Source organism: Myotis yumanensis, unplaced genomic scaffold, assembly GCF_028538775.1.
Source record: "Myotis yumanensis isolate MYYU_CA2020_CCGP unplaced genomic scaffold, mMyoYum1.0.hap1 SCAF_1, whole genome shotgun sequence".
Classification (NCBI taxonomy): domain Eukaryota; kingdom Metazoa; phylum Chordata; class Mammalia; order Chiroptera; family Vespertilionidae; genus Myotis; species Myotis yumanensis.
In genome coordinates this window covers 60,994,406-61,017,082 of record NW_027223752.1, presented here as the reverse complement: position 1 = coordinate 61,017,082, position 22,677 = coordinate 60,994,406, and the positions used below count along the sequence as shown (strand labels likewise).

The 22,677-nt window shown below is 41.6% G+C and overlaps 1 protein-coding gene across 4 annotated transcripts in view; it reads right to left on the bottom strand.

The window, feature by feature from the left end:
• Positions 1–22,677, bottom strand: part of WDR72 (WD repeat domain 72) — a 305,723-nt gene that overhangs the window by 227,445 nt on the left and 55,601 nt on the right. The gene's annotated exons all lie outside the window — the stretch shown is intronic.

The window sequence follows — 22,677 nt, the reverse complement described above, 5'->3', positions numbered from 1 at the left end:
TTTCTCTGCCATTCTTGCAGTTTCAAAATTTCAAGGCGTTGGCAAGTTCAATTTAAAGTTAAAAGGAACAAATATAAAACAGAGCAAAAGTATCAGAAAACAATTTATAGAGTATTTTTATGAAAGACAGTGCCATATGCTCAGTGAAATCTCAATATATACGAACTAATTATGATCATTGTATTATATCAGTTATGAGTTCAGATGCATCATTCATACCTTATTAAATATACAAACTATATAACTACAAAATAAAGAAAATTCACTTGCCATACAATCTAAATACAGATTTTATTTCATATTATTCTTTTCCTATCAATAAGAACGAAGTAGTTGTACTATTTGCTAAGAAGGAAAAAGATCATTCTTACTGATGGTGTTAAGAAAATACCAACTTGAAGTAATTGCCATCAGACAATAGAAACAATTATTCTATACCACTGTCTTTAGACAGATAGATAGATTTGAAGATTATGACTACCCAATCCTCATTTCTCCTCCTGTCTTCTATGTCTTCCTTTACAGCAACTAAACTACCATTAGTCGGTGCTCTGGATTCTGAATCAGTAACAATTATTATGCTAAAATACTGGGCAAAAATGTGGTCCCTAGTCTCTTAGCAATGATATTTGTTTCATTTTCCTACAGTCATATATCACCATCGTTAACATAAAACATAATCAGCATGCTCTTTCTCTAAGGTTTCCTTTTCCATCAAGATTGATATGTCTTCAACAGATGAATTTGGCAGCAACATCAGGAAAATCCTCTCTCAAGGATGACAAAAAGAAGAGCTTCACCAACTAAAGCTAATAGTTATCACTATTCCCTGAAAATGAACTTGTAACTGCAGCATCTGGTAAAATTCACTGTCTTTATGAGAAATAACTCTTTGAATAATGGCGTCACCATGGATATTTTCTTCTCATAGGTTTTCTGTGGTTTTTCAAACTATCATATTTTTTAAAAGATTTTAAGAGTTCTTGGGAAATAATTCATTATACTATAATAGATAGGAAATATGCCTTATATAATTTTCTATAATCTTATATATTATTCTATACACAAGTCTTACACAAACACAACTATTTCTTGTATTTCTTATATTTTTAGTCGCAAAAATAGTTTGCCTACAAACTTGGGCAGTAGTAATCCATTTCCATTTATAGATAACCAGCTGAGCATCTACTATGTGCCACTCACTCGCTGCCAGATGCTGGCAACATATAGTAAATAAGAATGATTAATTCTGCTCCCCCTGGCCCTTATTCAAAATCTAATGGTAGTTCAGCCCTGGCCCAGTGGCTCAATTGGTTGAAGCATCATTCCATACACACACACACACACACACACACACACACACACACACACACACACATATACACACACATACACATACACACACACACAAAAGTTGCAGGTTCCGGTCAGGGCATGTACCTAGGTTATGGGTTTGAGCCCCATTGGGGTGCGTACAGAGGCAGCTGAACAATGTTTTTCTCATCCTCTCTAGAAAATCAATAAAAACATACCTTCATGTGAGCATTAAAAAAATCTAATTGTAGTTCGAAAGCATTTAAAAACTGATTTGCTATATTTAAAGTAAGTCAAAAGCTATTTTCACTACAAACTAATATTTATTCTAACACAATATTGGACACGTGGCTTTGTGAACAATAGTTTCCATCTTGTTTTATTATAAAATACTAGAAAAATAATTAAATTATTTTGTTTCAAAGTACTGGTTGTGACAGAAATGTGACTTAAGGAGTGCTTAGAGTGAGTCAATTTATTTAAAAGTTATCAAATATATAAGTTACATATTAAAAATAAGTTGATTTTCTAATAATTTCAGGCCAACAGCTTGAAAGCCCTTGGTCAAACCCTGACAGTGAATAGGTAGGGATTCCCACGTGTGCCAGTTATTAATTTACTAGAGGCCCGATGCATGAAATTCGTGCAAGGTAGGCCTTCACAGCCACGGCTGCCTCAGCCCTCGCAGCCCCAGCTTCGTCCGGAAGGTTGTTCTGCTGTTCAGCCATTCGGTCAATTTGCATATTACACTTTTGTTATTATAGACTAGAAGCCTGGTGCACGACATTCATGCACGGGTAGGGTCCCTAGGCCTGGCCGGCAATCGGGGCTGATCTGTGGGGCAACCGGCAGGGCGATCAGTGGGGCTCCCACTGGCACCCGCCTTGGCTGGCCTGGCATCACCTGCTCGCTGGCTGCTGTCAGTTGCCTCCCTCTGTGGGAGGTGACCAGTGGGGCAATCGTGGCGGGGGGCATCGCCGGCCCACTCACCGGCTGGCCCCATCCCCCGATCACCCTGCTGCCACCACTGATCATCTCCCTCTGTGGGGCGTCTGGCGGCATGATCAGGGTGGCCCCCACTGGCACCTGCCTTGGCTGTCCTGGGGCCTGTGGGCTGGGGGCAGTTCCTGCATTGAGCATCTAACCCCTGGTGGTCAGTGTGCAGCATAGCAACCAGTTGTTCCACTGGTCGTTCCGCCATTTGGTCTATTTGCATATTAGGCTTTTATTATTTAACTAGAGGCCCAGTGCACAAAAATTTGTGCACTCGGGGGGGGGGGGGGCGGTCCCTCAGCCCAGCCTGTGCCCTCTCCCAGTCTGGGACTCCTCCGGAGATAATGACCTGCTGGCTTAGGCCTGCTCCCGGGTGGCAGAGGGCAGGCCCAATCCCTAGGTGCAGCCCCTGGTCGGGCTCAGAGCAGGGCTGATTGGGGAGTTGGGGTGCCGCCCCCTGTCATGCACAGAGCAGGGCGGATCGGGAGGTTGCGATGCCACCCCTAGTCACGCTCAGGGTAGGGCTGATTGGGGGATTGGGGCCCCACCCCCTGTCACACTCAAGGCAGGGTCCAGGGTCGATAGGGAGGTTGCGGTGCCACCTCCTGTCACGCACAGAGCAGGGCCCATCAGGGGGATTGGGGCTCTGTACCCTGTCACACATAGAGTAGGGCCAATCAGGGGGTTGAGGAGCTTCCTCCTGTCACACACAGAGCAGGGCCCATCAAGGGGTTGGGGAGCTTCCCCCGGTCACGCACAGAGTAGGGCCCGTGGAGGGGGGTTGGGGCGCCACCCTCTATCACCCACAGAGTAGGGCAGATCAGGGGGTTGGGGCGCCGCCACTGTCACACTCAGGGCAGGGCCAATGGGGAGGTTATGGCTCTACCCTGTCACACACAGAGCAGGGCCCGTGGGGGGGGAGGGGTTGGGGCGCCGCACCCTGTCACACACAGAGCAGGGCTGATCAGGGGATTGGGGCGCCGCACCCTGTCACACAGAGAGCCGCAGGGCTATCAGGGGTTTGGGGAGCTCCCCTGTATCACGCACAGAGCAGGGCTGATCAGGGTGTTGGGGTGCCTTCCCCTGTCACGAACAGAGCACGACGGATAGGGAGGTTGTGGCCCTGCCCCCTGTCACACACAGAGCCACAGGGTGATCAGGGGGTTTGGTCGCTGCCCCCTGTCACGCTGATCCCGGTGCCGGGAGGCCTCGTGGCTCCGCTGTTCCCGGTGCTGGGAGGCCTTGCTGCTCCACTGATTCCAGTGCTGGGAGGCATATTACCCTTTTACTATATAGGATGGAGGCCTGGTGCATGGGTGGGGGCTGGCTGGTTTGCCCTGAAGAGTGTTCTGGATCAGGGTGGGGGTCCCCACTGGGGTGCCTGGCCAGCCTGGATGAGGGGATGATGGCTGTTTGCAGCTGGTCACACCCCCTTCAGCATGGGGGTCTCCACTAGGGTGCCTGGCCAGTCTGGGTGAGGGGCTGAGGGCCGTTTTTAGGCTGGCGGCTGACTGAAGCTCCCAACCTGTCCTTTTTTTCTTTTTTTTATTTTTTATTCTGGGCCAGCTTTAGCTCTGAGGCTTGGCTCCAGCTCTGAGGCCTCGGCTGCTGAAAGCATGTATCTGGTTTGTTTGGGTTCTATAATTGTAACACTGTTGCAGTCCTGCTCACTCCAGCTCTGAGATCCCAGCTGGCTGAAAGCAGGGATCTGCGTTTGTTCTATAATTGAAACAATGTTGCGGTCCTGCTGGCTGAAGCCCGGCTGGCTGAAAGCAGGTTTCTGCAGTTTTGTTTAGCTTCTATATTTATAACAATGTTTCTTATACTGCAAGCTCAGAGGCTGGCAAGGCAGGCGGGGAAACTTTGGCTTCCTCCGTCACTGAAGCAAGCAAGCCTCCTGTTCACTTCAAGCTGCCTGGCTGCCGGCCGCCATCTTGGTTGGCAGTTAATTTGCATATCGCCCTTATTAGCCAATGGGAAGGGTAGCGGAGGTATGGCTAATTACCATGTTTCTCTATTATTAGATAGGATTGTTTTTTAGTTCCAAATCCACCCTTCATTTCCTGCTCTGGAAATAAATATGGTCTCTTTAAATATTTTTTAACAGCTGTTGCAATGTTAACCTGTGTGGATAAAAGATGCTAGAAAGACCTGTAGAAGAAAGGACTGTTTCTTCTTAGTCCCATGCTCTACTGCAGCAGCGTGGGGGGGTCCCCGGCACCTGCCTCCTGCAGGGCATGGCAGGCAGCAGCTTCCTCGGGGACACTCGGGATGGTTTTGTAACAGAGGGCCTCCAGAAAGACATTTCTGGCAACACCATACCACCCCACATCACAGCGGCTTCTTTACCATCCTGACCACAGCTATGCGCTCTCTTATAAGGTCAGGATCTTAGTGCTGGGGGAACCTGTGCCTCGGGAAGCGTACCTTAGATCTAGGGATGGTGGTTGCTCCTTAATCTTTTATTCCTATATCTTTAGTTCTTATTAACCAGTCCCTGGTATTCTTTGTGACTATTAATAATTATTTATGTTAAAATGTCTCTGCTCAAAATACTGCGTCATTCCTCTTTCCTGATTAGACCCTGATTAATATACCATAATAAATCACTTTTGATGCAGAACGTCCCATTAAACATATCCCTAAAATTATGGAATTACATAACTTCAGAGATACAGTTAAATAGAGAGTAAATAGTAAAAACAGTAACCTAGGAGGGAGGGCATGACCCCAAGAAGGTCCCAGGAGTGCCTTTGCAACTCTAGTCCAAAGAGACAGGATAGCCACTGTTCCTGATATTAAATAAATAACAGAAAGTGAAGGGTAACAAAACTGCATAGTTCAACTTCCATTTTAAGGAGACCCTTTGCTTTCCAAAGTGCATGCAATGATAATTAGATCCTCTTTCCCTTTTGTACTGTGCTATGTCAAGAAGATGAGTTAACTCACACTCTCCATTTGGATCGATCTGATCATGGTAAGCAAAGATGCAGAGACATATTTGAGTTAAATATTATTGAAAGTGACAATTGCATTTCCTCCCTCAAAGTAAATGTACAAAAAAAAAAAAAAAAATACCACAAAATCTATCCCAAGTAAACTCTTCATTGTCTGAAATGTATTCCAGTAAATATCTTGCATTTTCTATTATTTTATTAATATGAGTTTTGATATAATCTGTTTTGTCCTAAACTGTATAGTAGTACATTAGAGGATGTTATAAATCTAGAAGAAAAGGAAGTTTAGAACAATCGCTTTCTAACAGAAAGTGAAGGAAGGAGGGTACTAGCAAGCATCGGAAGCAGCTTTCACTGATCCAACATCGCCTATTCCTCCAAAGTCAGACACAGAATCATAATAAGCAGCCAAGATCCTGGTTTGCAGGCCCCTATGGACAATAGTCCCCCTTGTATATCCTGATTTTACCACCAACTCAACACAGTCCAGAGAATACTTAATCACAATTTTTTAAGTCAGCACGTTCTCTACGACCCCCTTTGTCAGCCTGTACCAAGCAGATGTCCTGCCCGCCTGTCAAGGCTGACAGCCAAGACATCACTGTGTGGTGGGTAAGAGCAGACTCGACACCAGCCCGCCCTGCACTCCAACCTGGTTTGACCCTTACTGTCCTGTGGCCTCGGGTCAGCCAGTTCCTATTTCTGCGCCTCACTTTCCTCATCTGGGCAGTGGGGATAAGAATTCTTATCTCATAGGGTTACTATGAGGATGAAATTGAGCAGATATTTGAAAAGGTTCCTGAGGTTTGACACACCATGAGTGCTGCGCTATACAGCAGCCCTCTGACACAGGGCAGCTTCTTACTCAGCCCCTGTGAGCAGTTTAACAAACGTCCTTGGCTCTGTGGCTCTGTGACTTTGAGATGCCTGATACCCAGGCCCAGTTGGGGGGGGGGGGGGACCCTGCCTCCTACCTGAGACTCGAACCTTCTCAATAAAAATCTGCGTAGAATTATATATTTGACTTATTTTTTAAATCTCCTCAGGGAACCAGACTGAAGTTTGGCATAAATTAAAGGCTAGATAAATACTTCTTAATGGATCATATGACATCAGCATCCTGGCTAATGAGTGTGTACTGTGGCTACACTTGGGATGAAATCCAAAAATCCGTGACCTACAAATCATATTCTTGCCCCTACTTCCTCCCATGTCATCCTCCCCTTGCTCACAAGCTACATCTTTTTTCTTTAAAAGTTCCCTGAAAATATATCCTCTACTGCCAACTCCATCTCATTCTTTTTTAAACATTAAACTTATTGGGGTGATATTTGTTAATAAAACTATAGAGGATTCTGGTGTACAATTCTAGAATGCATCATCTGTATATTGTATGGTGAGTTCACCACTCCAAGTCAAGTCTCCTTCATCACCATCCATTTCCGGTGTACCCTCTTCTGCCTCCCTCCACCCTTTCCCCTCTGGCAATCACCATACTGTTGTCTGTGTCTATGAGTTTTGCTTTGTTTTCTTAACCCATTCACCTCTTTCACCTTTTAAAAATAAATCCTTCTCCTATCTTGCATTGTTTTCTACCTCAGTTTCTTTACTCTGAAGAACTTAACACATTTGTAATTGGCATATTTTTATTTGCTTGCTTAAATTCAGAGCTGCCTCCCTACTAGATGCTAAATTCTTTTTGATAAGTATGTAGTCTATGAGCTTGATATAAAGCAGGGCTTAATACATGTTCTCAGAATGAATAAATTAAATTGTACCCTTTCCCTGTAGCTGTGGAAAGAGGCAGCCAATGAAGCATCAGAGCCTACCAAGGTCTCAGTGTGACAGGTGTTCCCACCAAATCGCACCCTTTATAAACTTGCACCCTAGAGCCCAGTGGGGGCGGGGGGGAGGCACACAGGGAAAGGCAGAATTCACATGCCCATGCCAATCCCAACTCTCAGGTCTGCTGCCAGGTGGGTTCTGAGGACCCAAGGATTTGGAATTGGAAACAGCAAGTCAGCCTCTGAATGTGACATGTTAGCTTGGTGAGGAGTAGCCATTTCTTGACCTGCGGACTGAGGAGCAGAGAAAAGAATAAGAAAATGCAGAGACAGGAGCAGAAATGGGGAGTGAGAGAGAGGGAAGGATGGAGAAAAGAAAAAGGAAGAGAGGCAGGAGAGAGGCAGGAGGAAGGGAGGGACAGAGAGAGAGAGAGAGAGAGAAAGAGAGAGACAGACAGACAGAGAGAGAGAGAGGGATTTTCAACTTCTAGTTCTGTTTTTTATTCTTTCCTAAGGACTCCTGCCCCTGAGGTCTCTGCAACACGGCTCTTTCTGATACAAATACCTCTTTCTGATAAAACCAACTTCACTTGGCTTCTGCAGCTTTCTAGCTACCTACAGGCCCCTAAGAAAGAAGGGAAGAGATGTTTCTACTGTTGTAAAGGCCAAGTTTGAAGACACCCAAACAGACAAGCAATGTTAATATGCAGAGTTCTAGGTAGAGATCAGGGGCAAAGGCTTAAGCATTTTAGCAGATGGGTGAGGATTACATCCTAAGGAAAGAATGCAATCTCCAAGAGAGTTTGGAGTGAGATGTATCAAGAGACCAGCACAAAACCTTCACCAGTTTCTGCACATAAAGAGGAAAGGAAAGGAGGAAGATTCAGAAACTGTTGAAAACCAGTATGTTGCTAAAGTACAGCTGTACTGTAAATGCATTGGGGTTGTCAATATTCATAGGGCACCTACAGCTATTTTTGTATTGTTTTTAAAGAGGGCAAATGATCACTAAACTTCTATCTAAACATTTTTTCACAATCAATAACATTATCACAGCCTACTATTAATTAATGAATAGTTTTCAATTACATATTGAAAAGCCCTACCCCGACAAATTCCATCTCACGACTTAACAAGTAGGCTCACTAATGTGGAAAAAGCAATTGCTAATATCCCAACAGGTATGGAAATGGTTTAAAAAATCATAGCCACTTGATGAATTCATCTACAAATGATCTGGAGTAAATTAAGATTCAAAAACAATTCCCAGCCCATCCAGGTGTGGTTCAACAATTGAGTGTCAACCTATGAACCAGGAGGTCACTGTTCAATTCCTGGTCATGGCACATGCCCAGGTTGTGGGCTCAATCCCCAGTAGAGGGCGTGCAGGAGGCAGCCTATCAAAGATTCACTCTCATCACTGATGTTTCTATCTCTCTCTCCCTCTCCCTTCCTCTCTGAAATCAATAAAAATATATTTTTTTAAAAACATGTCTTATGTGTGCCATGTGAACACATAAGACAAACCAAATTAAAAAAAAAAAACAATTCCCTAATGGATTAATATTTTATCACATTGTACAAAAACATTTTATAATTTTATTAACTTAAAATTATACACAAATACATTTGTGATAGTAATTGACTTACTGTAACCCATGTTGCTTCTCCTGAGTAGCACATTATAGAAATTGCATTGCTACAGGAACGTAAAATTCTCCTAACTCCCTAAAATCACATACATTGCAAACCAATAAATTTTAAACAATTTGTTTCACACAAAAAAATAAAAGATTTCCAATTAAGTATTCTATATATGATAGGATTGTGTAAAAATATATATATATAAACAATTCCTAACATGTGATAGGAATGAATAAATGTAATTTGCACTTATGTAACATAACAGCAAGAACATGTGAGTGGATACATTATAGAATTAGGCCTTTTTCTCCATGAGGCCGGCATTTCCTAACTGAATTCACCACAATATTAGGCGATGATTAAGAGGACAGTTATATATCAAAATGGTTCTCTCTAAAACAGAATAGGCTAAAAAAATGGCCTCATCTACCAAATTTAGAAGTCAAGTTTGTAAAATCAGATTTCAACAAATCAGCTGATAGACGGCTATAATCAAATTCCACTTATCAAGGAATTTGACCACTGGGTCTTTTGTAAGATTTGTCATTTATCTTCAGTTACACATGAAGTTCATTGTCTTGCTCACATAAGTGTATGGAGATCGACCTGGTGCCCTCTTTCTAATAAAGCCATTTCACAGTTACTGCATCTTACTCCAGAAAATGTATCTCTGATGGGAGTTCTGACCAGTGGCAGGGCATCCTAGAGGTATCAAACCTAGCTAAGTAGAAAATAATGGGGGGAGGGAATAAATCTGAAAATATTAAATTAGGCATAAAGGCACATACCATCATTCCTAAATGTATGTGAATATAATAAAGTCAGCTGTAACATAGATTGTCAAGGATGTGGCTCATTTTGTTCTATAAAAAGATCCTAATATGATAACAAACTCAGGATTGGCTTTATATCAACCTTCTATACCTTAAGGGTATATGGAATACATTTTACAAAGTCCCTGACCACGGCGACCTTAACCCCAGCACTGCCACTGCCTCCAGCAGTCACAGCAACCCTGGGATTTATCAGCTGGACCACACTCCACCTCACGTCTAATTCTGACTATTGACCTCCAGAAAAACAGCATGGGGTGGGGGGCGGTGTGGAAGAAAAAATAAGGATCAAAACACATAGAGGTTTAAAGTTGTTGAAATATAGAAGGAATACAAATAATGCATTAATTTTAAACCATAGTTTTCTGGATGAGGCATTTACTTATTAAGTAATCCTTCTTCTTAAACATGCTAATACCATAGAACCAACTATGACTAAATTTTAATTTTTAACCTTACTCTAAAACTTAATACAATTTGTAACCAATTTAAGAGGTGCATGTATATTGAAAAGTGTTTCTGTATTATGATATAAAGTATATAATTAAGTTTATAATTACTTATATACAAAACATTAAAATTATATAAAAACTTTGTAAATACCTAATATATACAAAACATGATAAAGTACTGAACATATCATTCACTTTGTTGTTTGAATTTTTGACACCAGATATGCTCATATTTAAATTTTAAAATATTTCAAACACAGATCTTTTCTTTCTTCATGCTCTTAGTTCAGTGGTTCTCAACCTTCTGGCCATTTAAATACAGTTCCTCATGTTGTGACCTAACCATAAAATTATTTTCATTGCTACTTCATAACTGTAATGTTGCTACTGTTATGAATCGTAATGTAAATATCTGATATGCAGGATGGTCTTAGGCGACCCCTGTGAAAGGGTCGTTGGACCACCAAAGGGGTTGCGACCCACAGGTTGACAACCGCTGTCTTAGTTGAACATTAAGTACCTTAGGAGAGATTTGACTCCATCATTTATTCACTCTGGTGTCAATTAATTTAAATATTTTGCTGAGTTGATCTGGCATTTTTGCCTTGAAAAGGGGAGAGAATTGGAAAAGAAGAAATTGGGGTACAGTCTCATGAATAAAGTGCTGGATGAGGATTGAAGTCATATATAAGTTCACTTTTTTTTGCAGGAGGTTGGGGGGACATGGTGGAGATGAAAGGAGGAAAACATTTTAATTTCACTTAATCTCCAGGGGACTTGGGAGTAGTTTTCTTTAGAGAAATAATAGACAACAAAGCTCCTACAGGAGAACAGGGTTTTGCTTTGAAAGCACCAACTCTTGGTACCCTCACTACAGTGAGGCTTCTCTGGCCACTTGTGAAATTTCATATCATGTTTCTGTTCCAATGACCCAAAAGGCTTCTGGCATCTCTTCACTCTCCTGTTCCATAGACTCACTTACCCAGAAACTATCCTACCTGAGTACTGATGTGATAAGCAGGATTCTAAAAATAACCCCTAATCACCCTCATCCTTATGTGACTCCTTCCCCTGTGCATATAATGAAACAGCACTCCGGGGATTATATCGCTTCATGGCAAAAAAAAAAAGGACACTGCAGATATAAGTAAGGTTTCTAAACAGTCGATCATAAAATATGGACATTATTCAGGTGGGCCATGCCTAAATAGGTGAGCTCTTTAAAAGCAGAGTTGTCTCCAACTGGTAGAAGAAAATCAGAAAGAATTAAAGCATAAGAAGAATTAAAAGTGCCATTGCTAGCTTTGAAGATGAAGGAGGCCATGTACAAGGATCAGAGTGACAGCTGGCCAACAGCCAGCAAAGACTTCAGACCTACAAGCATAAGGCTAAATTCTGCATGAGCTTGGAGTAGATTCTTCCCCTGAGTCTCCAGTTAAGAGCCCAGTTGGCTGACACCTTGATTTTGATCTGTAAGAACTTAATTGAGCTGGCCTGGACTTCTAACCTACAAAGCTGTAAGATAATAAATGGATGTTGTTTTAAGCTGCTAAACTTATGGTAACTTTTTATGCAATAGGGAAGTAATACAACTAGGACTTGGCAGCAGTACTTTTACTCTGGCCCATAGATTTAGATCTCTTTTTTATTCTTGTTTTATGTTTTAATCCTCACCCAAAGATATGTTTTTGCTAATTGATTTTGAGAGAGAGACAGAGAGAGAAAAGGAAGCATCGATGTGAGAGAAACACCGATCGGTTGCCTCCCATACACGCCCTGCCCAGGAATCAGACTGCAACTTTTTTGCATATGGGATGATGCTCCAACCAACCGAGCCACCCAGCCAGGATTCTTCTTGTATTCTTTTCTCCCACTGGTTTACATGTGCAAGCTCTGCCTCTTAAACAAAGTAACTAAATACATAAATGCAAAAAATCATAAACATAAATAAATGTGAAGCCTGGTTAAACATTTCATACTTTTTTTATAACCCCTTCTCCTACCCTCATTTTCTGAGTAGTTTTTAAAAGCTAGGAAAGGGTTGCAATTCCCTGCAGGGAGTTACATTTCCACTTTACACCATAGGGAATCCATGTTCAGGGCTGAGTTTAATGTAGAGAATGCTTGTCTGGCAAAACAGAGAAGAGAATGAAAGGGTTGGATTAGCAAGGTAATCAGTTAGGAAAATTTTCAATAGTTCATGCAAAAGATGATGAAGGTCCCAATCCAACTCGCCCTATGGCATTTTAATTTTAAATGTTTTTGGTAGCTCTGAACTACATTACATATTCCCATGTTTTACTGGAGGCTTACAAAAATGGAGCACACAGTTTATCTTTCAATTGATCCAAGTACCTCACTAGATATTGTGGATAGCATTGGGGCTAAGAAACAGCAATGCCTTCTGGAATTAATGATCAGGACTCTCACAGAATGGCTGTCTAGGTTCCAGTGGTCTTTGGCAGGTTCTTAACGTTATAGAACCATTCCCCTCTTCTTCTTCTTTAGCCAGTTCATTTATCCGACTCCTCTCACCCCCATCACTGTTCCTATAGTTTATCATCTGCTGCAACTTCCTGCAGGCAGTTTGTATGTAGTTGCATAGACCTTATGTCATGGAAGGAGCCTTACAGAATAGATAGGTTCTTTTGGCTTCAGTCTTTGTTCTATTTCCTCCATACTGTATTGTGGTCCTTTGTCAAGGAAAGATCCCATTATGGGTGGCTGCTTACCCTCTGCCACAATCTGCCACAACCCACCTCTCAGGATGTGTAGATAGTAGTTAAAAGACCTGTGTTGACTTCTGGGTGTGTGCCCAAAAGAACTGAAAACAGAGTCTTAAGGAGACATTTGTGCATCTATGTTCATAGCTGTGGAAGCAACCCAAGTGTCCATTAAAAATGAACAGATAAAGAAAATGTGGTATATAGGTACAATGGGATATTGTTCAGTCTTGAAGAGGAATTTCTGATACAACATGGATGAACCTTGAGAGGATTATGCTAAATGAAATAAGCCAATCACAAAAGGACAAATGCTGCATGAGGTACTTAGAGTAGTCAAATTCATAGAGACAAAAAGTTGTCAAGGGCTGAGGAATGGGACTTAATGTTTAATGGGTTCAGAGTTTCATTTTGGGAAGCTGAAAAGGTTCCAGAGATGGATGGCAGTAATGGTTGCCCAATGAAGTGAACGTATTTAATACCACTGAATATGCATGTAATAATAGTTAAAATTGTATATTTAATGTTATATCTATTTTGCCACAATTACACACACATACATACAATATCTTTGTTGATAAAGCAGCCCGAGGAAAACACAAATAAAAAGAGAAGGTAGCTCAGTTAGAGCATCCCAATATGCCAAGGTTGCAGGTTTGATAGTCAGAACACATGCAAGAATCAACCAATGAATGCATCAATAAGTGAAACAATAAATTGATGTTTCTCTCTCTCAAATCAAGAAAGCAAAATAAAGAGAAGTATACTAAGAATAAACCCAGGGAATAATATAGACAGCACATGCAGAAGTAAAACCACCCGAGAGAGAGGGGCCACTGGCCATCAGGAGAAGGCAGTCTCATGGAAGGGTGAGGATGGAGAGAGAGAAGAGAGAGGTCAGTTCGGACAAGTCAAGTACTTGGAACCCAGAGAATGACAACTGAACTTGGAAGTGAGGAAACCTCAAAAAAAGAACAGTTTCATTGGAATAGTATAGGGAGATGCCAGATTACAATGTGTTAAATAAATGGGAGGCAAGAAAACAAAGACATGGAGTAGAGATGGTATTGTGTAGAACGCTATCAATTACTTGGGGAGGATAACAAAGAAAGATAATCGAAGCCCACAATCCCATATCCGAAACATATCAGACCACAGGGTTTTAGAATTCATGATTTTTCAGATTTTGGAGATATAAGACAATGCACATATTTTTAACAGCTATAGCAGGGCCTAGGAGAGCAGACAATAATCAAACATGTCATATGTCTGCAGCAACAAATGAAAAGAAAATTTAGACATGGTGAAGTAAATGGACTCATGTGAGGTTCAGTTTTGTTGCTTTACTACAAACTAAAATAAAGAGGGGGAAAAAAAGAAAAAAAGCTTTTTTTAGGTTTTAAATTAGGGCTAAAAAATGTGGATATGTATTCAAAATAATTGGTAGCCATGAGGTCACAGCTAATGAAAAAGATATTCTCTGAGATAAGTTGGTAGAATGTTCAGTTTTGCAGAATACAGGATATCTGCTCTTGCATTTGACCTCTCCTTATAGCTATTAGATGACTTAGATAAGCTAAGTCATCTAATTCCATACCCCTAATTTTTCTGATTGCTTTGTCTATGTCACTTATGAGTAGTCTATAATGTACTAAAGATTCTTTTATTTCCAATGCTTTAACAAAAGCACAACTTATAAAATCATTGATGAGGGCTAGCTTTGCCAGCCTACCAGTCTTGGGAAAACAACATGGTTATAAGAAATAAAGACAAGAGCATTATGTAACAATATGATTTTAAAACTAGACTTACAGTTGATGCTTCTGGAGGGAAAGAGAAACTGTGAACACTTAGGAAGTGTAAATCTAGTGTAAATCATGAATTAAAAGTAAATTGTTTTGTCAGATCTTATTCCAGTTCTTTTCTTGGCATCTCAAGGCATAAATGTTCTTAATTTTGATCTGTTGGGATAAAGTTCTATTCATTTAACTAAATTTACAAAAACAACTCGGTATCTGTCCACTACTGAACTAACTCTCAGGTATACCCCGTGTCCCTCAGGGGAGCCACTGGCACTCTGACGCTTCCTGGTGGCCAAAACAAGCCCTTGTTTTCCCAGCGCATGGGTCTAGAGTAGAATGGAATTCATTTACACTGAATGTGAAAAAGATGAGGAAATCAGCAGGTCAATCCATGCTGAGGACTTTTTGACAAGGCTGAGATTAGCAACCCACTCTTGGTAGCACACAAGACAAAATATGATACCATTCCCCAGTCAGATTGTCTGCTTACCACTCCCAAGCCTAGAACTTGACCTTTGGGTTTGTTTTCACCTGATTCACCCCTAGCAACACAAAAGATCTTTCCCATCGAATCCTAACAAGTAAGTTAAAGGTACAAGTTGGATATTATTGATACACTTGAATGAATCAAGTGCATCCAATATCCTTTATCTCGCAGCCAAATCAAAGAATCTGCTTTCCCAGAGAATAACAATCATTACAGTCCACTGAGTCTCGCTTTTCCAATAATTTCTGTGGCAGCTGGCTACTGGGAAGTTGCTAGGGAATTAAAAGGAGGCAGCATGGGAAGGGGCAGATGGCTCCTTTGGGTTTATTTTGCCAAACATGGCAGCTGTGAAACCCACTAACGTTCAAACGTCCCTATAAAATGCTTATAGAAGGGTGGGGGCCAAAGTAAGGAGGAGCCACAGAGCAGCCATCCTGACCTGTTTCTCTTTCTTCTGCTGTAAAGTAAGCCCCAGAGATCACTAAATGCAGAAACGTAACAAGCAGATCCAGCCAGCACTGGATCCAGAAGTGTCATCGGCTGCAGGAAATGTTTTCTTTACTAAAGTAAAACCCAGGAAGATAGCAACTGAACAGGGAAAGAACAAAGGCAGCGAAGGATGCACCTTAATTGGCAAAAGTAATTTTAAGAGCAGAAAATGTTTATTGTATCATTAGAATGAGATTATACTGATATTTGTTTCTGAGCATACAAAATGTTCCAAAGACACCCTAGAAATACCTCAATAATATGCCTAACATATATTAAGATGCCAGAGATTGACTCCTTAATTAAAATCCACACACACACACACACACAAGTATATGTGTTTTACCAGATAAAAATAAATCATATAATGTAGAATTTTGAAAATGAGTCTGGGGTATCTAAAAACTATAACCATGTTCATAAGAAGTATAGTTCTATAATAAAATGTAGATAATTGTTCAGATGTTCAGACTAATAAGGACTGAGAAAGAAGCAAATTCATGTTTGGGAAAAGAAAATTACTTATGCTTCTTTTGTTAATGGCCTTTCAGTGTGACATCTGGATTTTAAAGAGCACAGCAGAAACTACCCCATGCAGATCTTTTATTCTCTTGGATTTTTTCTACATCCTTGGAATTTCCTCACTTTGAAAAGTTTGTAAAATCATAATATCAAATTAACATTTATATAGTTTTGCCAAAGAGGAGGTCCATGTTCATTAGATGGAATTATGGAAGAGTATTGTGTTGGGGGCAGGAGGAGGGTAGGGGGAGAATGTGTTCCTGTTCTGTGTGCGTGCATGCGTATGGGTGAACACACATGCATGTAAAGTTGTCTACCGAGACTTTATGTTGAAATTTTAAAAATTATACAGTAAGACTTATATTCCTTTCTTTAGTGATCCAGTGTTAATAGTTGGATTTATTTAATATGGTTGAAAATAAGGTTAAACTCTTTATTATTGTACTAGAGGCCCGGTGCACAAAATTCGTGTGTGTGTGTGGGGGCGGGGTCCCCTAAGTCTGTCCTGCACCCTCTCATAATCTGGGACCCCTCAGGAAATGTCCAATTGCCAGTTTAGGCCCTGTGGGATCAGGTCTAAACTGGCAGTCGGACATCCCTCTCACAATCCAGGACCACTGGCTCCTAACCACTCTGCCTACTTGCCTGATGGCCCCTAACCACTTGCCTGCCTGTCTGATCGCCCCTAACTGCTTGCCTGCCTGCCTGATCTCCCCTAACCACCTCTGCCTCAGCCCCTGCCATGGTGGCTTCATCCAGAAGGACATCCAGAATGATGTCCAGAAGGTTATTTGGCTATTTGGTCTAATTAGCATATTACGTTTTTATTATTATAGAATTTTTCTCTGGTATTAAAAAAAGGCAGTACCCCATCAGTACTTCATTGACACTTCCAAAAATACTGAATATTGAAAACTTCCTAAGCAAATACTCTCAAGGTTTTATTAGTAGTAGTAGTATTATTTGCATAACTAATTCACTTCATTGTACTGATGGGGTGGTCATAATAATCTGGCCTGTCATAATAATCTGGCCACTCAGTGTACATGCTCTGCGTTGACATGTTTTCATTTCTCTGGACCTATGCCTAGAAGTGAGCTTGCTGGTTCATGCAGTAATTCTATGTTTCAGTTTGAGGAACTGCAGAACTGTTTTGTACAATAGCTACACCATTTTATATTCTCATCAGTAATATAAAAGGGTTCCTATTTCTCCACATCCTTGGCAAAACTTATGTTCCTTTTTTTATTTTATTATAAGCATCTTAGTGAATGTGAAGTGGTATCACATTGTGATTTTGATTTGCATTTCCCTCCTGGCTAATAATATTGATAATCTTTTTGTGTGCTCCTTGGCCATTTTCATATCTTCTTTGAACAAATATCTATTCAAGTTCTTTGTGCTTTTTAAAATTGGGTTATTTGTCTTTTTGTTGTGTTTTAAGTGTTCTTTATATATTCTGAATATGAAACCTTTATCAGGTATGTGATTTGCAAGTAACGTCCCCCATTCTGTAGGCTGTTTTTTCATATTCTTGATAATGTCCTTTGATGCACAAAATTTTTAATTTTTATGAAAGCCCATTTATCTATTTTTTGTTGTTGCTCTGGTTTCTTTTTTATTAGAGTAACCATATGGCATATGCACATATATGTATATGGTTTTATTTTTTAATTGTCTTTTGAAGACTGTGTAGTTTGAAACCACAGAAGAACAAATGTTTCATTTCTATTGAGTCATAGTGGATTGACTAATTTTCTAGCTAACTGCTACTAATTTTACTAAGAAAAAATAAATTAAGAAAGAAAATTCAGCTCTTGTGGTGAAAATAACTCTAAAATGTATTATCTGCTTTATTACTTCCTCAATTGCATATACATAGGTTTTGTTCCAGTGGCCTGTTCATAAGGTGGTTGTTCTAAAACTCAGAATGTGTTCTCTCACAGAACCACATCATAGGCAGAGGCTGGGTCCCCAAGCCATGCTACAGGAGTAAAGCTTTCCTGCTCAAATCACATAGTTCTTATTACCTGAGCAAGAACAGGAAGAAATGAACAAAAATACATTCACATTCACCCTAAATTCTACGTTCTCATTGGCCAAAGACTTCAGTGTCCCTGACCTCCAGGTCCCAGGTTGCTTCTGATATCGCCTTAGGTCTGCAGTCCACCATGGATATAATGAATACATTTAAATGTGCCTACTGAAGCCAGAAATGCCCAAGAAGGAGAAAGCCCAGCTTTCCAGCAGGCGTCATGGGACCTGGACTGGAGGCTGCCCAGAACCTGCGTAGCATCTCCAAGAGCTTCCTGAACAGTGGAAACAATTCCAGCTTTTGTTTGGTGACTGTCCTCCCGTGAGCACAGGAAAGACGGCCCTGAGCAGTGAGACAGTTTTGCCTCCCCTCCCTTCCTGTCAGCTGTCGCTTCTGCTGTCACAGTGCCTGCCACTAGCAGCCTCCCCGCTTGTGATTTGCTGTTTCCAGTCTGTGACCTGGGAAATCAGATGACCAGAGCTGTTAGAACTGTGTGTAGATGGAGAGCCGAGTGCTGAGAGATAGACAGAGATCATCTCCTACAGGAGAGCAGGCAGCAGGCTTCCTGGCAGCCGTTTCTTCTCAGAGCTTTTCTTAACCAATTCCATGCTTGACAGTCTCACAAAGCTGACCTCCACCTGCAAGGTGTCCTGTTGTATGGTACAGTGGAGAACACACAAGAATGAGAGAGAGATATGAACCTTCTAGTGCAGGTGCCAAGTACCTAACCTGGGAACCTTCAGGCTCAATCTCTCTCTGTTCCACTTTCTCACTAGCAAAATGGGTATAAGCATATAGTCAGTGAAGTGTAATAAATTAAAAACTGTAAACTGCTTTAGAATAAGCTATTATAAAAATAATGATCTTTAAAAAGAATTATCATCAGTCTTAAAGGTCTACAAACGACATCTGCAGGCCAAATCCAGCCTGCTGCCTGCTTTTGTAAATAAAGATTTAATGGAACACAGCCTTGCCCACTTCTTCAAGGATTGTCTATGGCTTTTCTTGCGCTACAAGGGCAGTGTTCAGTAGTTGCAACAGAGATCATCACATGGCCCACAAAGTTGAAATTATCCAGCCCTTTACAAAAAGTTTTTCTGATCTATCTTCTTAGGAGGTGTTTTATTTTCAAGCAAGTCAGGTTTCATTTTCCCACACAAAAAAATCCAGTTGCTTAATATGGCATATTTCATAACATAAACCATAAGAATACCTTCCATAAGAATAATGTTATATTAGTAACATACAAGAAACTCATTACACAGGTTTTCTGCTTGTAAATCCATTCCTGTGAACAGAAAAGTCCTTGGAATTATCTAAATCTAATTCTTAAAGGAACAATAAGCACAGAGCTGAGACTTATTTTTGGTGTGCATTTTAGCGGGGGAATCAGTATTACATTATCCCTATTGTGTCTCACAGCAATGAGGGCCACAGCGCTGCCCAGAGTTGCCGGTGCCAAACACACTGCGGGAGCTGAAAGATGAATCTAAATGACATCTCCATTTTTTTCCCCCTTCCTAATCAGGCCTAACCATCATGGGGCAGCTGGCAAATCAATAAGCATAACTGGATGCCCTCATCACTCCCAACCTGGTAGCACCGCATTTTTAGAGCCACAGATGAGGGCCCTCACGGTGACATAAATAGTCCTCTACTTCGGTTGCTTGCTTCTTCCCTGAGATGACATGCCCATCTATGATGCTGAACCCCACCCCAGCCTGCATCTGACCATGCCACCGATCACAGAAAGGAACCCCTCTTGTGATTCCATATGAAATGGGCATGAGGGTAAGTGGCTATAGAACAGTGGTTCTCAACCTTCCTAATGCCGCGACCCTTTCATACAGTTCCTCATGTTGTGGTGACCCCCAATTTCATTGTTACAAATTGAACATAATTAAAGCATAGTGATTAATCACAAAAACAATATGTAATTATATATGTGTTTTCCAGTCTTAGGCAACCCCCGTGAAAGGGTCGTTCCACCCCCAAAGGGGTCGCGACCCACAGGTTGAGAAGTGCTGCTCTAGAATATGCTTGTATATGCTACCAAAGAGTTTCATGAATAAAGCAGGAATAGGCTATTGCAAAGTGTTTGTGAAAAACTGAAGATGTTTTATAGCCCATTCTCAGTACCTAGGAGAAGGTCACACAGGGATTAAACTATACCCAGTATCTCTCTCACCTTTTCACCAAAGCAGACTTTTGGCACAGACACAGTTGAGAATTACTAACTTACTTACTTTGCCTTCAAGCCGCTCTCCCCCCGCCCCCCGCCCCGCCTTTTATTTCTGGGCCCATTTCTCCCAGTCCTTATCCACTGACACCTCCTGTTTTCCTCTGTGGGCTCTGAAGTTGCTCTAGTGCTGAAAGATCCGATAAATGCCTTAGTGTCAATGTATTCCTCTTGTGTATATAGAGGAGGCAGAGTGCTGGAGAAAAGGAGCAAAGAATAGGTCTGTTCATACATAGAACTAAGATTGACCTTTTAGCAAAACTGAAAGGCAAAGGGCCAGAAAACACTGGCAAGAGTAGAAAACACACAGACTTATACCTGAGGTGAAATATGCTCTGCAAATCTAGGAACTCCAGCGGAGACTTGGGGGAGAAAGCTAAGAACACACCTACATTTGAGCAGCCACGATCTAAGAGCCACCACAACTGGCCAAGGTTAAGATGAACTCACTTTTGTGCTCAATCTACTGAGACCCAAGAATATTTGGGTTAGTTAATTCATTTGTTCATTACTTACTTACTTAATTAATTTATGTGCCAGGCACACCAATGAGCAAACACATTCATTCTATGCCCTCACAAAACTCTTTTCAGACTAACTGCCTTTGGTCTTTAGCTGATATTTCCACCCTCAGTTTATGAAACTATAAGCTTACTGATCCTAGATTTTTCTACCTTTAAGGAAAAAGATGAAATAGAAATCAAGTACAATAAACATGATGAAAGCATCATAGCTACCTGAAATCCAGCTTGGGAAAGAAAAAAAGATCATTAAATTTTAAGCAAAATTGGAATTGCAGAGTTTAAAGGGAAGCCGAAACAAAATTAATACCAGGCAAAGGATTAAAGGAATAATATAAACTTATTTAAAAGGAATGAGTGTGGTAAGAAAATGTAGGCTGCCAGCCACCTCCACGGAGTGTTGTGGGACTCCAATGAGACCGTCGATGAGAGGATGCTTTGAAAAAGTGAAGAGGTACATCTCAAACAGGAAGGCATTGATACAATGATTAATAATATTTTCACCTATAATAAGATCCATCTTAGGTTGAGTTACAGTTGTTTATAAACTTAATGTAAATAACCAGGAGATAAACAGCCTCACTGTCTCATTTGAAACAAATATTCTATAAGTTAATATGGCACATTAATTAGCTATTAATATTAAACAATGCACACAAAATGTGTGCATATTATTTGATATGACAATTCTAAAAGTTTTTAAATAAAATATATTTTTTATTGATTTCAGAGAGGAAGGGAGAGGGAGAGAGATAGAAACATCAGTGATGAGAGAGAATAATTGATCAGCTGCCTCCTACATGTCCCCCCCCCCGGGGATCGAGCCTGAAACCCAGGCATGTGCCCTCACCAGGAATTGAACCATGACCTCCTGGTTCATTGGTCGACACTCAACCTCTGAGCCACACTGGCCAGGCTAAAACCGTTCTATAGAAAGCAATATAAATAACCAACTGTAGGAGATTCCTTAGTTAAAGCATGATGTACCCATAATGGCCACTATGATGATTATTGTCCATTTGACAGTCCACTCCATCTTTCCCTCCCCTTCTCTGTCCAGCGGACAGATCTCTGTATTTTAGCTTGACTCCATTTTCCAGGGAAAATGTTTTATTAGCAGTATCCACGATTGAAAACAATGCAAGTGCACATATTTATAAGTGCATGTGTTCTACAGGCTCAGACTTCACAAGCAGAAGTCAAGATTTTGCCACATTCTTTTATGATGTTAATGACAATAATAATCTATCATAATAAAAGTGTAATATGCTAATTAGACCGGACAGCCGAACTGGAATGACCAGTGGGCGGGGGGTGGGGCCAGTGAGCCTGCGCTGCCAGGCCAGCCATGGCGGTCCCGGCATCCCCCCTTCCGCAGAAGCCATGGGACAGGCAGCGCCGGGACTGGGCCCATGCAGCTGCGGGTCCTTGCGTCATCCCTTCCACAGAGGCGGGCAGGAGAGGCTGAGGCATGGCCTGGTCTCTTCGTCACCCCTTCCACAGAGGCGGCGGGAGAGGGGGCTGCATGGTCCAGGTTCTGGCACCATGTCTTTCTCAGAGGCGGAGGGGGGATGGGAATGTGGTGGGGGCATGGTCCCAGAGCCTCCACAGAGGTGGAACAGGGCGCGACCATGGCACTTCAACCTCCCATGGCCCCTCCCATTGCCAGTCTGGCCCTAGATCACCCCCCACACACCAGTGGGCGGGGGGCAGGGCCAGCACTAAAGAGCAGTGAGCCAGGCTTCTGGTTGAGTGGCACTCCCCGTCCCCCCCAAGCCAGAAACTGGGCTCAGGGCTGGCGAGCCCAGTGGAGGTGGCGTGAGCCGCTCCTGCCTCCATGGAAGGTGGACTGTAAGGAGTGAGGGGTCCTGGACTGCGAGAG